Source organism: Cynocephalus volans, chromosome 4 (genome assembly GCF_027409185.1).
Source record: "Cynocephalus volans isolate mCynVol1 chromosome 4, mCynVol1.pri, whole genome shotgun sequence".
Classification (NCBI taxonomy): domain Eukaryota; kingdom Metazoa; phylum Chordata; class Mammalia; order Dermoptera; family Cynocephalidae; genus Cynocephalus; species Cynocephalus volans.
Window position 1 is genome coordinate 112,347,491 of NC_084463.1, and position 14,691 is coordinate 112,362,181.

Below are 14,691 nucleotides of genomic sequence, written 5' to 3' on the forward strand. Positions count from 1 at the left end.
GAGGCTTGCTTTCCAGCTACTTAGGCCAAGGAGGATAAGGCCCAGCGTTTGCCGCTCCCTTGACATCAGTATACCAACACCGGGGCTTTCATTGGCAGCGCCACCGCGCCCCGCTCCCATCCACTCTCCGCTGCTCTCCGACCCGCGCTGGTCAGGGTGGGAGCGCCTGGCCGCTCCCCGCGCTCGGGTCAGCGCTACAGCCCACGTGCGCGGCGGCTGCCGCGGTGACAGCCGGCCCCGCGGGGGCGGGGCGGGGCGGGGGCGGGGTGGGCTCCGCGCCGCCCTGCCATTGGCCGCGCCGCCGACGGGGGCGTTTCCCAGCCCGTCCGCGGCGCGGCGCAGAACTGCGGGCGCTCGGCCGGCTAAGCCTGCGCGGGGCCGCCTCGCTCGCTCGCTCGCTCGCAGCTCTGCAGGCGGCCCGCGGGTCCCGAGGCGGAGGCAGGCGCTGTCCGAGGCCCCGTGGTCCGCGCGACTTTCGGTAAGGCGGGGGCGGCGCGGGGCTCCGGGGAGCGAGGGCGAGCGGGCGCGGGTGGGGACCCGGCCAGCCCCAGATGGACTCTGCGTCCTGCCCGGAGGCCGGGAGGGTCAGGTGCGGCCGCAGCATCCCCCGCCTCCAAGCAACCCCGTGGGGCGCGCGGCGAGCAGGTGGCGCCGCTGGGGGAGCCCAGGCGGCCCTGGCCGGTCTCTGAACGTAGTAACAGCCTCCCACCGGTGCCCCGAAATACCTCTTACTCCGCCCCCAACCCAGACCCTAAGCCTAGAAAATCCCAAACGTCAACACGGAGCGGGCGCGACGCGCCGCCACTGCCGCCTGTCCCCGCCAGAAGACCATCCCTAAACTTTGCTTCCCAGGATTTGTGCTCCGCGCCGTTCGTGTCCTTTCCCGGCTCTTCACTGAGCGTCTTTTTTCTCTCCCTCGTTCCCCTCCCTCCTTAATAACAGGAAGTTAAGTTGGGCCACATGTCAGTGGCCTGGCCGGCTGCGGGCCGGGACCGGGTCTGGGGCCGGGGCCATGGCGGAAGCTCGAGGGGCCGCGGCGAGGTCCTCTGAGTCGCGCAGCCCCCAGCGGCCCGCGCTCACCCCAGGCCCAGGAGCACCCTCTCCGGGGCGTCGGCGGTGCCTGCGCTGTCGTTGCCCGGCGGGCCCTGGGGAGAGGAGGGATCTTGCGTGCAGGCTTTGCCAGGGCAGACCGGGCTGCTGAGCCGGGCAGGTGGGGTTAACTTTATCCAAGATCAGCCTCACCGGCAGAACTGGGAAGGGCCTTTACTGGATGGGGAAGAGGAGTGTTGAAACCAGAGTCAAAGTGTGGCTCTTTCCACATTGTTTGTTCTGAGGCCTGGGTTCTTAAAGTGGAAAGACCTTTTATTTGGAAGCACGAAGGGCCCGCCGGGCCTGCAGCGGTGTGTGGGGCTCTCTTGCTGTTAGTCTCTCCTGCTCACTACAGTCTTATAGTCTTGAGTGGTTTTGGTGAAGGATGAAGTCACCAACCAGCTCCCTTGTGGGCAGCTCCCACGGGAAAAAAGGCTAGTGGCAAGTTGGCTTACCCACGTTTGTGTGCCTGGGTTCCCTGGGACCTGTGCCCCCTCTATGCCCATCCCCCACCCAGGGGTATGGACCCAACAAGTGACCTCGAGTCTCCCTCAGGCAGAGAGATGACAGATTTATTAGGTGCATCCTGGGCAACAGGTCCTGTCCTGTGGCACTTTTGCAGCTGACTTCACGGTTTCTCTCCAAATTCTGTAGAATTTTGACCTCCCCATTTTAGAGATGGGGAAAGACTCAGGTAGGGTAAGTGCTCAAGGTCACAAAGAAAGTGTCTGAGCCAGGTCCAGGCTCCGTCAGTGCTAAGTCTAGTGCTCTTCCTGTTGTTCATGGCTATGGAAAGTAGTGTGCTGTGCACAGGGTTTTGGCCCCTCTGTGTGCTGACTGGAACCTCCTGGCCTCTGAGAGATTCTGTACACCAGGATTTTAGGGGATTCTTCTTTAGCAAAGCACTTGAACTGAGCCAGGTTAACCCAGGTTGTTCAACCTGCAAACCCGTTGTCAACCCTGTCCTGCAGTCAAGGGTGTTGGGTAGTGTTGGCCATTCTGTGATGGGGTGGGATTGACAGCTGGTGTTTGGGTGTGATTTTGGGGGTGAAGCCTGCTTCCACCATTGACTTGGACTTACCTCTGAGGTTTGGTTTCTGGGATAGTCTAGGAAGACTGTTAGCTGAAATAACTTAAACCTTAGGACCGATTCTAGTTGTGTGTGTGTGTGTGTGTGTGTGTGTGTGTGTGTGTGTGTGTGTGTGTGTGTGTTTGGGGGTGGGGTCAGGTGATGGGGTATAGCAGTTATGGTTGTGGAGTGATTGAGATCCACAGTTTGAACATACCTTTATAATATGACATCACTTTTATCCTTGCCCCTTTCTTCTTCAGGCCCAGGGCTCTGGCTTTCTGCTCATCCCATCTTCCAAAAGAAAATCATGATTAGCCTGATACCAATCAATAACACTTTGGTATAAATCAGCTTTGGGGCTCCAGCCAGTTTTGGTGATGGCCATTGGAGGCCCATTCCCAGGAGCTGCAAAGAACAGCCAGATAATCTTTGATTCTTTCTCTGCCTACGATTGGGGTATTTCTCTATTCTATCCACCCATTTTCACAACCCCAGCTGGGTTTGCTTCCCCTTTACTCCCCACTGCTAAAGAGTAGAGGTCCTGCCTTCTTGGTGGAGAGCCTTGGCTCTGGTGGGAGGAGGTGCAGTATGGGTACAAGAAGATTTGGGCTGAACATTGCTAATCAGAGGGCTAATGGTCTCTGTTCTTTAAAGAGCCAGGGAAGAAAATACTGTTCATCATACTGGAACTTTTCATTTATTTTATTAGATCTCCACATTAGCCTCTGATGAAGTAGGTGGGATTATCCCCATTTTACAGATGAGGAAACTGAGACTCAGAAAGTTTACAACTTGTCCCCATCACACAGCTAGTGAGTGACCAAGCTAGGATTCTGGCCTCAGTCTGTACAAGGTCCGTGTATGGGGAATTAAATGTTGTGGGAAGCAGAAAAACCTTGTGGCTGTCCTCTGAACTCTAGAGGCTTGGCATGCTCAGCTCCTCTGCTGTACTTACTGTTCTCCACCTTGTATTGTAATTATTCGTGAGCATGTCTTCTCACCTCACTATAAAATGGCATTTAAAACACTCATAAACTTGGCAGATTTATTTTCTGTTTCTCACAAATCCTCCTTGCTCTTTGCTCTGTATTCCCTTAGCCTTTTATACCAGTCTCCATTAGGGTATCTACCATGGTATATTGCAGTCCTCTATTAAAAAATATTGTGAACATTTTCAAACACACAAAAATAGAATAGTATAATGAGCCCCATATACTCATTTCCCAGCTCCAATAGCTGTCAAGATGATGTCAGGCTGCAAACGAATTTCTCTCTCTTTCCCTTCTCTCTGTTCTTTCTTCCTGAAGTATTTTAAAGCAAATCTCTGATGTCATGTCATTTTGCCCCTATATAATACAGCATACATCTCTTTTAAAAAAGACATTCTCTTGCATAACCACACTGCCTTTATTACATGTAACAGAACCAACAGTAATTCTTTGGTATCACTTGTTCATATTTATGTATCCTTGATTGTCTCAGAAATGACCTTTATAGATGGTTTGTTCAAATCAGGATCCAGTCCGTATGCTGCATTTGGTTGTTAGTCCTTTTATGCCTGTTTTAATCTGGAGAAGCCCACCTCCCTTTAATCAGCAACTACCCTTCATTTTAAGTGCCCATCTCCCCTACTAGACAGCAAGCCTCTTGAGATTTAAGTCTGCTTCTGTGCCATGCTGAAGCCATGCCCAGGACATGGTGGAGGCTCTGTGAGCATCTGTACAGTTGTGTCATAGCCACTCAGGAAACGTGTTTTGAATGAATGAATGAACCCTATTGTGAGTCTGCATGACTGTCTGTGCAGGCATTTAGAAAAGAGGTTTAGAAAAAAGATGACGGCTCATGTGTGGATGTCTCTTCAGCAAGCATCAATCTGCAAATAACCTGAAATAATGGGAGAACTATTCGCTGTGCTCACCCTCATGGCTCTGGTTTGTGGTAGGGAGCCCAGGCAGCCACATTTTATGCCCTGATCAGCAAGTGGCCTTTCCAGATCACATGTGGGACTGATGGGGACTGAGGTTGTCTCTGCCCAAGCTTTGAATTCCACCACAGTGGTGATCACGTTATGACCCAGATGCTCAGTGCTGGGCTTGGTGAAGAATGCCACACAGCTTCTCTTTTTCCTTCTCCTTCTGGGCAGCTTCTTCCTTTGTTCCTTCTAGAGCCTTCTCTAGCCTGCTTCCCACTTGGGTGAGTTGTGGAGGCTTTCTCCAATCACTGTTCATCTGCAGCTGGGGCAGGTTGTGACAGAAAATGAACATTTAAGAGTCTGGTCGGAATTTGTTTTGTAGAGATAGCATCACCACTGGCACCTTTGTGGGCGACCTAATGAAGGAGACCAGAGGCTTGGGAGGGAAGGAAAAGATGTGCCTGTTCTCTTGAAAATGCACTTCGTCCCTGGATGGCTTGCAAATCTCCTTAAGCATGTTGGGCACTTTGGTAGATGTCTTTTTACCCACCCATTAAAAGCCCTCCCTGCAAACTGCCCTCAAAAAGAAGATTTGGGTTTTTGTTTTGTTTTGTTTTGTTTTTTCTTTTGTTTTTAAACACAGCATTTTCCATTAAGAGGAAATACAACAAAATGTTAAGTCTTTCTCTCTGGATGGTAGCACTAAAGTTGTTTTTTCCTTTTTACATTTTAGCATTTTCCCCCAAAATTTTATACTAAAAGTATTTTATTTTTATAACAGAAAATCTAAATGTTTGTTTATTTCTTTTCTTAAAAAAAAAGGACTCCCTTCAACCAATTTGGAATGGGTAGACAAAATTATACATGTACTATTTGATACAGCTATAGGTGCAGATAAAAGTCACACAGCTATTGGGTTTTGATATTTTCTTGGATCCTTATTTTAACTATGAACATACTTGGACTTCCTAAAAGTTAGAAAAGAAAGACAGATGGGGTGTAGGAGATGGGAAGATACGAAACCCATATAGCTTCACCCTCTCTCGCATTCTACCTCCTCCCTTTCCTTCCTGAGAATTTCATTTTGCTACCCCCGCAATGAAATCTTTGTAATGTGAGGCTCTCAATTTTGTTTTTTTTTTTATTCAGGGAGGTTGAGATATCAGAGGGAGACAAAACGCCACAGCATGTTGAGGCAAGGCAGGAGGGCAAGCTCCAGGCTCCAGCAGCCTGTCTCGTCCTCTTGGGAAAGGGCCTGATGACCAAACACCCTGCTCACTTCACTTTGGGATGCCCGACCCCTCCCTCCACCAGTTTCTGTTTTTCCCCCCCACACCCTCCCCAAAGGTAGAAAGCATGACTGGGCTGGGCTGATAAGGCTTCTCCTTCCTAAAGCATCAATCATCCGGTCTCAGAAATTTGGAACTGTTGGGACTGATGGGCAATGTGGGCCCTCCGTTCACAAACAAACCCTCATTGCAGGATGGGGTCAACCACAGGGTCTGATTCAGGTGCTTCATTCTCTGTGAGCTGTTGAGGAGGGTCTATCCCTGTGTCTCACATGAAGAGCCAGGTATGGTGACCAGCTTTGGTACAGTTTTCTTAAATGGGATTGCTCTGTACCTCTTTGTGCCTCTAAACATTACTACAGTTCATTACAGGAAAACATGGCCTGTCCCAGTGGTGTCTGGCAGGGAGCTGCGTGTATGTGGATAGTGCTAGTGTTTCTAGGGTTGGGGTTTTTAGTGTGTTCTTTATTTGGACTAATGTTTCTCTCCCCTGAGGGTCAAGGTAATTTCTCTGCCTTCCTCTCCACCCCAAATCCCCACCTCCCAGTGGCTGTCCAGATACATTCCTTCCAAGGCTTGGTCAGATTTCTTTTGGCAGAACACAGAGGTGAAGACAGGCCTTAGAACAGGGACTGTTTCCTGCTGATTTGGGCCTCAGGTTTTTCTTCTTCCCTAGGCAGTGGGGGATGTCCTGTGAAGATGCCCTTTCTGCAGGAGTTGAACAGTGGCCCCTGGTCCCTGAGCTGCTGCAACAGAGGGTTTGTGGGACGTTTGTAAGCCCACGATCCTGACACACCCAGTGCAGAAGCCCAGCACATGCCAGAGACGGAACTGGGAATCTAAGAACACCCTGTTCTGGCCTTGCTGCTGTGGTAGCAATGTGTGAGGTGCACACACTGCTTCTTTGCTCTTGTCTCTGAATTGCGAGCCTTGGCCACTTATCTGAGCACCGACTCTACCTGGTGAAAATTAGCAGGATCTCAGGGGTTAGCTTGTGTTGGAGAATGAAGTGTGGGGAGGATGGAGAATTGCCTGGGAAAAAATCACGTGGGCCTTTTGGTCAATCAGGAGAGCTGCTTCCTGGGCAGAGTGGGCCCAGGGTCTGCCAGGGGCCTGGCTGCTGACCCCTCTGTTGGATAACTGTTCATCTGAGGGGAGCAGAACAGGGGGTCCGCGTGCTGTGTGTAGAGTTCATGGCTGCTGTAAAGTCAGGACACTGACAGCTCCATGTGTCAGGACAGCTGGGCTTTGCGCAATTTGATGCAAAGGTAATAAGAGTCAGGAGCTCCCTGCTTGGAGGGAGGGTGTATCTGACAGCTGGATGAAAGGGAAAACAGAATAGCAGAATATGAAGGGTGATCGGGCAGCCTCTTTCCAGATTCTCATGAAGAGGATCTAGTCAATCTCTTTCCTCAGAATGTCCTGTGGGGCATGTGCAGTTGGGGCCTTGGGAACCATGGGGTCCATGCTGGGAGGACTTCCCAGCCACCTGTCTGGAGTCATAGCACATTACCATTGTGAAGGAGGCAGGAGGCATTGGATATTACCTCAGGCTTCTTTTGGATTCCAGGTTTGCCCAAACCAGGGGACCTGGGAGTTCTTGCTAGGCCCAGGTTTCTATCTCTGGGTGTGTCTGTTATCTTGTATCTGACATATTGGGCTCTCTTAAAAACTACTTACCCACATATACATACATACATACATGGATGGTACTCACCTCTATTACAAACATAAATATATGCATGGTGCTTACCCCCATACATACATAGATGTGTGGTCCTCACTTATATACTCTTACATGGAGGCGTGATCTTCACCCACACACTCTTACATGGTGGATGTGTGATCTCTTTACATTAGATTTTGTGGTTCAGAGAGTCTGGGTACTGAGAATAAACCTCAGGGGCATGTTCTGGAAGCAGGTAATATAGGCAAAAACAAACAAAATGTGCTAAGACAGACCAGGGTTTTAATCCTAGCCATGTGGTTTTGGGCAAGTTAATGAACTCCAGTATTTTAGTCTTTGAAAAGGAGGTAATTACACATATTCAAGGGAATGATGTACAGATGATATTAAAATATTTGGGAAGTACCTTGCATAGGTACACACTCAAAAATGTCAGTTTTTTCCACTTTTAAGGAGTGACCCATTTCCAGAATGAATGACACTGGCATGGAATCTTCTGGCTGGCTTCCTGGAAATCCTCTAGCTGGGTTCCTGAGCTTTTATTTCCCTGCAGAAGGCAGCCAGGTCTCCATTTCCTACCATGTTGAGCTCTCTCACCACCTCCTCCTGCTCGTAGGGAGCCTACCTCCATCCTCCCCAGCCTCTCAGCACCACCTCCTTCTCTGCCCTTCACCGCTGCAAACCCTGTCCCGGCTTCCTGGGATGTGGGTCCCTCTCTTCCCATCGGTGGGCAGGATGCTGCTGCTGCCTGCTGCCTGGAGAGGGCTCTGGGCTGTTTATGGCTGCTCCCTGGCGTGTTTATGTTGTATCTCTTCAGAAGCTCCTAACAGATGTCTGTTTATTGCTAAAACTTCATCTTCATCTTCAGCATGAGAGAAGAGAGGCTATTTTAAAGGATCTTTAATCAGCATGGCTGCACAATGCCGTTTAGATTGCCTCCAAGTTTAATTCTTCATTGCTCCTGTGCTCTGCCCATTATGAAAACCTTCAGATGCAGGCCTGGAGACCTTATATGTCCTGATTTTAGAGCAACACTTAAATATAGCAGGCAGTTGTAATCTCTTTAAAAGGTAGGCTAGGGAAGTGAAGGCAATCAGCTGACTGTCTTTTTTCTGGGCTGAGACAGATGGCGTGAATGAGCATAGCATTTCGATGTCGGTAGAAACCAACACCCTCCCCACACTTCTGCCTCTTCCTCCCACCTGCAATGGCTGAAGCCCCGCCCTCACATGCCACCTACTGATCGGCTGGAGAGCTTTAGCTTTCCCTTTCCCTTTCGACTCAGGTGGGGCTGGAGGTGAGGAGGGAGTGGAATCCGGGTAGTGACAAATGACACCGACTTGGGGGGGGGGGGTAGGTGGAAATTGTGAGTCCCAGGACCTTGGGATGTCAGGCTGGAAGGGCCCTGTAGGGAAAGTGAAGGAAAATGGTCAGGGCCCGTCAGATGTTCAAAATCTTGCCAAGCATTTGATGTAAATATGCACGTGCACCCAGGTGTTCCTTGGTTGTTTAATGTAATTGTGCATTGTGCCCAAGCGCCCTGGGTTATCGGACTGAAGTATAAAGTGCGAATGGCTCTGATCCACAGTGCTCCCGCCCCTGAGATTCCGTTTATTGAAGGACAGAGCCTCACCGCCCAATTTCTAACAACTCTCATTCTTTGAATTTAGAATGTGTATACTTGTAGTCCTGGCTAGCCTTGGTCCCAAGATCTTTCCTTATCAAGAACACCTCCCCCAGAGCCTTTGTTTTCAGCCCTTGTCTGCAGAGGGCCTTTGTTTAAAAATATAGAATTTAACTGGAAAGGGCAACATGTTGACAAAGATTAGTTTATGTCTGATTAGCCAAAGCTGAGAACTGAACCTTGAGAGAACGGGGCGTGGGATGAATCAGCTGGGAAAAGGTGGAGGAAGGAATCCAAAGGGACTGTAAATAGGGTGCTGGGATGGGGGTGAGGACATGGACAGCCATAAGCCAAGGCTCGTGAGCTCATAGTATGCAGCTGTTGCACCACGGGCCCTGTGATGAGTGATCCCCGTGATGAATGACAGGAGCAGAGGCTCTTCTCACGCCTGGAGGGAGGTGCATTAGACAAGCTTACTGATGCCCTGCACACCAAGATAGAGATCGGAATGTGCATAGAGTTGTGCAGTATGGGGGGAATCAGGGGGACTTCCCAGAGGAGGTGGTGCTTGTTGGTTGAAGGGCCTTGGAAGATAGGTAGGATTTCCATAAGCAGAGATAGTAGCACAGAAAGATATAGAAATGTAAGAGCACATTCAAGGTGCCACATGGTAGAAACATGGGGGCTGCCTAGGGTAGCGAAGGCTGGAACCAGGCTGGCTCTGAGGTGTGGAGGGCCCTGTGTGCTGCGGGTGTGGTGGGGTAGGGGTGTGGACTTAACCCACAGGCAGTGGGAAGCCATTGGAGATGGATGGAGAGAGCTGGACCGAGCTGTCCTTCAGGCAGATGGGCTTGTGCAGGATGAGCTTGTGAGGTCTGTCAGGCCTGCACTGCCGTCTGTGCACGGGAGGTGTGCACTGACCAGACAGCTGCTGTTTGCCTGGACCAAGGAGTACCGTGGGGAACAGGGAGGGGAGCAGTTAAGGCTGGGCCCCAAGTAAGCCTTTGTTTGTGTCCTGGTTTTTGCCCGACAGCCTTCTTTGTGAAGGAAGTTGGCATGTGCAGCCCTGTCTTTCAGTTTGTAAGAAGGGCAGCCCATATATATATTTTTGTGGGGGCGGGGGGCATGGCTGGCTGGTATAGGGATCCAAACTATTGACCTTGGTGTTATTAGACTGTGCTCTAACCAACTGAGCTAATCCCCAGCCCATTTTTGAATTCCCTAGTTAGGGTCTTAGTGTATGGGACATCTGTCACTTTCTGCAGCTTGTACCACCACGCGTGCCTGTCTGAGCTTTGGTGGCTTTGTTCTCTGGGCGCTTAGCCCTTCTGGGGGTGGGCACCCATGGATCAGGAGCAGGAGTTCCCTGCCTGCCTGTGTGTGTGCGGCGGGACAGCAAAGCTGGATGGGGCAGAAATTCAGGTGACCCCTTCCTCCAAAGGACAGCCTTCATAAGAATTGTTTCTATAGGCAGCAGATGCTTGCAGAACATCGTGTTTCATCCTCTGAAATGAGGCTGATTCCTTCCCTTCTGTGGCCTCACAATCACCTGCATACCCCCTTCAGGTGGATCCTGCCCTGGTTTCCTGGTGCACACTTTGAATTTACTTCCCCAGTTGAGGAGGAAGCTTGGGCCTGCTGGCGGGCCTGAGCTGGACATGCTGGCACCTGCAGCTGGAACAGTGAGGGGGTTGGTTGACTCCCCAGCCTGTCTCCCGGCCCTCTGGACATCCTGGCCATGGGGAGGTGGATAAAGGCTGAGCTCAGCTTCCAGTGTTAATCTGGCAGGTGGGAGGCATGGCAACCTCGTGTGCTTATGGCTTTCACATTTGAGCATAGTTGCTGGCACCTATTTTCTGCCATATATGTCTCAGGGACACCCTTGCTTTATGTGGTGGAATAAATTGCTCCTGCAAGCAGCAAATGGCATGCATTTAGTGCCCGGGGGAGCTATCGATGGGAGGTGGGGCACTGAAACCAGCTTGCCTTCTTTTTTCCTGGTGCTACTATTATGAGACCAAGTTGGTTCATTGATTGCTTGATCAGTTCAGTGCATTCGTTCTGCCAACCCAGACTTCTGGAGTACCCTCTATGTGTGAAGCATGTTGTTAGACAGAAGATGGTTTTCAGAGTTGCTGTAAAACTTTGGGCAAGCTACATACTTTCTCTGAGACTTGGGTTTCTCTTTTGTAAAATGGGAGTGATACTATTTATCTCACAGGGTGATTGTCAGGATTAAATGGGGCCGTGGGTGTAACACACCTGTCATGCTGCCTGGCACACAGGTGGCCTCCTCCATTCCTGAGTTGGCCCACAGGAATCTTGGAGCACAGATGTGGGCAGGTACCTTGCTGTCTTGGGCCTCCCATTCAGTACTGTTCCCTGAGTGGTTTTTGTCTTTAAGTAGTGACTTTTTAAGACAATGGCTCAGTCAAAGCACCTGCATGTGCAGTGAAAATGGGACACCTTTCTTTTTATGGTGAGAAGGCCTTCTCATAAAACCTGGAGCTGCAGGGCTGGGAGGGCCTTGTCACTAACCCTCACTAACCCTACTGAGTGCTTGACCTCTCCACTGTGGTGGTCCAGCTGGGGTTTGCACAGTACATGTTACCTGTCCCATCTTTGGACAGCTTCTCCTGATGGCTCCTGAAAGTTTCTGCCATTTGGTCCCAGTTCTTCCTTCTGGAAGTCACAGAGAGCAAGTCTAATCTCTCCACCATGTGACAGCTCTTCAGATACTGTTTTTTTAAAAAAAATCAAATCTATGACAACGTTGATTGCAAGATATACCATTATTTTATGTACCCTCAAGAAAGAAAAAGTGCTGCCAGTTAAACTGTGGCACAACGTTAAGCCTGAAATTTTATTTTATATGTACTGAGAAATTTTTAGACATGTTTTTATTCCATATCACTCTTGCATTTATATAAAAAGAAAAATAAATTGGTTTAAAGTGTTTCTAAAACTTCTTCACTTTCAGAATCCACCTCCTCTGAATCGCTTTTTGACTCAGAGTCTCCAATGTCCGTGTTCCCTGACGTGTGATCTCTCGGTCAGGTGTGCCGCACTTCATCTCTGCTGTCTCTGGGATTTTTTTCCAGCTGTTGACACCCATTTAGTAAGTTTTGATGTTTTTCTGATTTTACCAGAAGGTGTCAATGAAAGTATTTTGTCAATAACCAGGACTCACATTTCTTCCTTAGATGTCTTTAAGTGTTTAGGCTCCTAAAATGTCAAAGGTTGCAGCTGTCCAGATAAGTCCCGAGGAATAACGGTCAAATTTCCATCTGCGAGGCAATGACAACCAGGCTACAGCTGCATCCTGAGAGAGAGAGTGTTAGATGTTGGGGGATTATAAGATGCATTGCTTTCAGACATTCCATAACTGGAAAAAAATACATCTTCTAAGCAGTGAAATATGGTATTTAAAGACAGCCCACTTGTTCTCTCCTAAGTCATCGTCTTGCAGATTAACAACTGTTGGGAAAGTGAAGGAAAACGGTCAGAGCCCCTCAGATGTTCAGAATCTTGCCAAGCACTTGATGTAAATATGCACATGCACCCAGGTGTTCCTTGGTTATTGTCTAATGTAATTGCGCATGTGCACCCAGGTGTCCTGGGTTATGGACTTAAGTATAAAAGATGAGTGGCTCTGATCCACAGTGTCCTCCACTGCCAGGATACCCCCAGGGGGGTCGTGGGGAGGTTGCTACTGCTGCTGGAGGCTGTTGCTGCCAGTGTCCCTAGAACCCTCTGAGAGGCTGCTGACGCCGCTGCTGCTGAGGACTGAGCTTGTGTCGTCTGCCAATGCCTCCTGGGATCTTTCCCCATTACCTAGTGTGGACCTGCACATGAGAGGTCTGGGGACCCAGTCTGTACAATGGGTTTGAAGGGTCTGAGCACTAGCTCTGACAACATAAATGGAAACTTAGTTATGTAAAATAATGAAACATTTTGGCTTTAGTTATGATTTGCCTTACTCGACAACTGGCATAGTTGTGTCGCTTTACGATGGGCATAGTCGGCAGGATTCTGACATTAGCCCTAGCTTTGCAACAACCCATAGTGTGGGTTCAGGTCTTTTTACCTTCCCTGTGGTTCTCCTCTGAACATGCTCCAGTTTGTCTATATCTTTTTATACAGCAAAGGCTGTGCTCAGACCATATATTACCTTCATGGTACAACCATAGCAGGGGAAGGTAGCCATCACTTCCCTAGCTCAGGACATTCTACTTCTTGTAATGCAGTCCAATATTGTGTCAGCTTTTCTTGCAGTCTCCTCACACTACTGAGTCTCTGACATTACTGCTGGCCAGGTCTTTTAAACATGTGCTGTTGCTAAGCTGCTTCTCCCCTGTGCTAAATTTGTGTGGTTCTAGAATTTAAATGCAGAGCCGCCTGTTTTGTTCCCATCTGATTTAGAACAATCATCCCTGTTAAATTTCAACTTGGTAAATTTGGTGCAGCCTTGATCTGTTGAGCTCTTTCAGGATCCTATTTAAGTATGCCTTCTACAGCATCACCCAAGGTGCTGATAACATGCTTATCAGGAGAGAGTCTTCTGGCACACTGCTAGAGACCTCCTTCAGGGGACACCAGATCTCTAATCAGCTTACTTTGGGAACACTGGTTTGACCTGCCTCATGCCTAGTCTCTGCCCTTTTGCTGCTTTGACCTGTGACAAGATGCCTTCTTGAAGCTAGATATGCCACGTCCATTGCAATTCTCCATCTACCATCAAGTATCCCATCAGAGAAAGAAATGAACTTACCTTGACATTACATTTTTTCAGTTCCCAGAGGCCTCCAAGACCACTGCCAGCTGCTTCTGGGCTGCCCCACAGACGTTGCACTAGGCAGTGTAGTATCTCATCTGTGAACTTTTTCAATGCTCTGGTATGTAAGTTTCCCAGGCCAGGAAACTTGAAGTCGCTGAAAGTATCTAGATATCTTAAATAAATAACAACTAAGCTCCTACCACATCTCCTCTCCTCTTCCATGTCCATGTTGGTCCTTTCTCCTCCCATTTCTCCCCTGTCTCCTCAGTGGCACAGCTGCACTTGCCTTTCTGCGAGGCTGAGGCATCCACTTCCTCCAGCCATTAGAAGTCTGTTTTCTCAGATCTGGTCTTGCACACCAACTTCCCCTTCTGGGCCTCACGCGTTTCACAGGAAATGATTGTTTTTCCTCCACAGTTGCTGTGAACTCCTGGTCACTAATCCATTCCACCACTATCATGAGAACTAGGGAATTAGGTTAGTCCCTGTTCCTGTGGATGCTTCCTCTCTCTTCTAGAAGATGCAGTTCTCAGGGTGGCAGTCAGAGCCTCTGGCCGCTGGGGCTTGCAGCGCTGTCAGGGTGGCCAGTCCTACCCCCAAGCTTATCTCAGGCTAGCCCTGGGGACTGCGTCAGCCACAGGCCCGGTGGTTTCCGTGTCCACGGTGGCTTGTGCCTCAGTCTTCCCTCCTCACCTGTGTGTTCTCCAGAATATTTCTTTTTGTTTCATGGGCTTTTCACACAGACACACATCTTTCTTGTTACGTAGAGATACTCTGTCTCCCTGCCCATTCCAATTCCTTTCCTTTAAAAGATAAAATCTGGGCCCAGAGAAGTGTGTATCATCTCCTATGGCTATGTAAAGAAGAGGATATTTGTATCTGTGTGTATGTGCACAACATTAGGGCAAGGCACGACTAGTAACAGTGGTTACCTGTTTCAGAGTGGGCGCCCGCTGGGTACAAGGGGCCAGGAGCAGGAGGGAAACTGCCTGTATATTTCTGTGCTTTTTGATTTTGGAACCCAGTGAGTGTATTCCCTCTTCAAGGTTTTTTAAAACCCACAGATCACCTGGGGATCCTGATGGCTACATGAGAACTGGTTGAGGCTGTGTGAAACGAGTGTGACTCACCTGCTTGAGTCGGACTCCGCCAAGTCCCCACCTGGACCTCAGCTTCTCAGGTGTGAATCAGTCCTAGCCTGCCTACCTTGTGGCGGGGAGCAGGGAGACTGCCTTGGAGCC

The 14,691-nt window shown here is 49.5% G+C and overlaps 1 protein-coding gene across 4 annotated transcripts in view; it reads left to right on the forward strand.

The window, feature by feature from the left end:
* Positions 1-379: 379 nt before the first annotated feature.
* The window catches only part of MICAL2 (microtubule associated monooxygenase, calponin and LIM domain containing 2), a 204,567-nt gene continuing 190,255 nt past the window's right edge, over positions 380-14,691 (forward strand). For all 4 annotated transcript variants that reach the window (XM_063092700.1, XM_063092702.1, XM_063092701.1 and 1 more), the window contains exon 1: positions 380-478. The gene's annotated coding sequence lies outside the window, so the exon portion shown is untranslated. The remainder of the gene's footprint in view (positions 479-14,691) is intronic.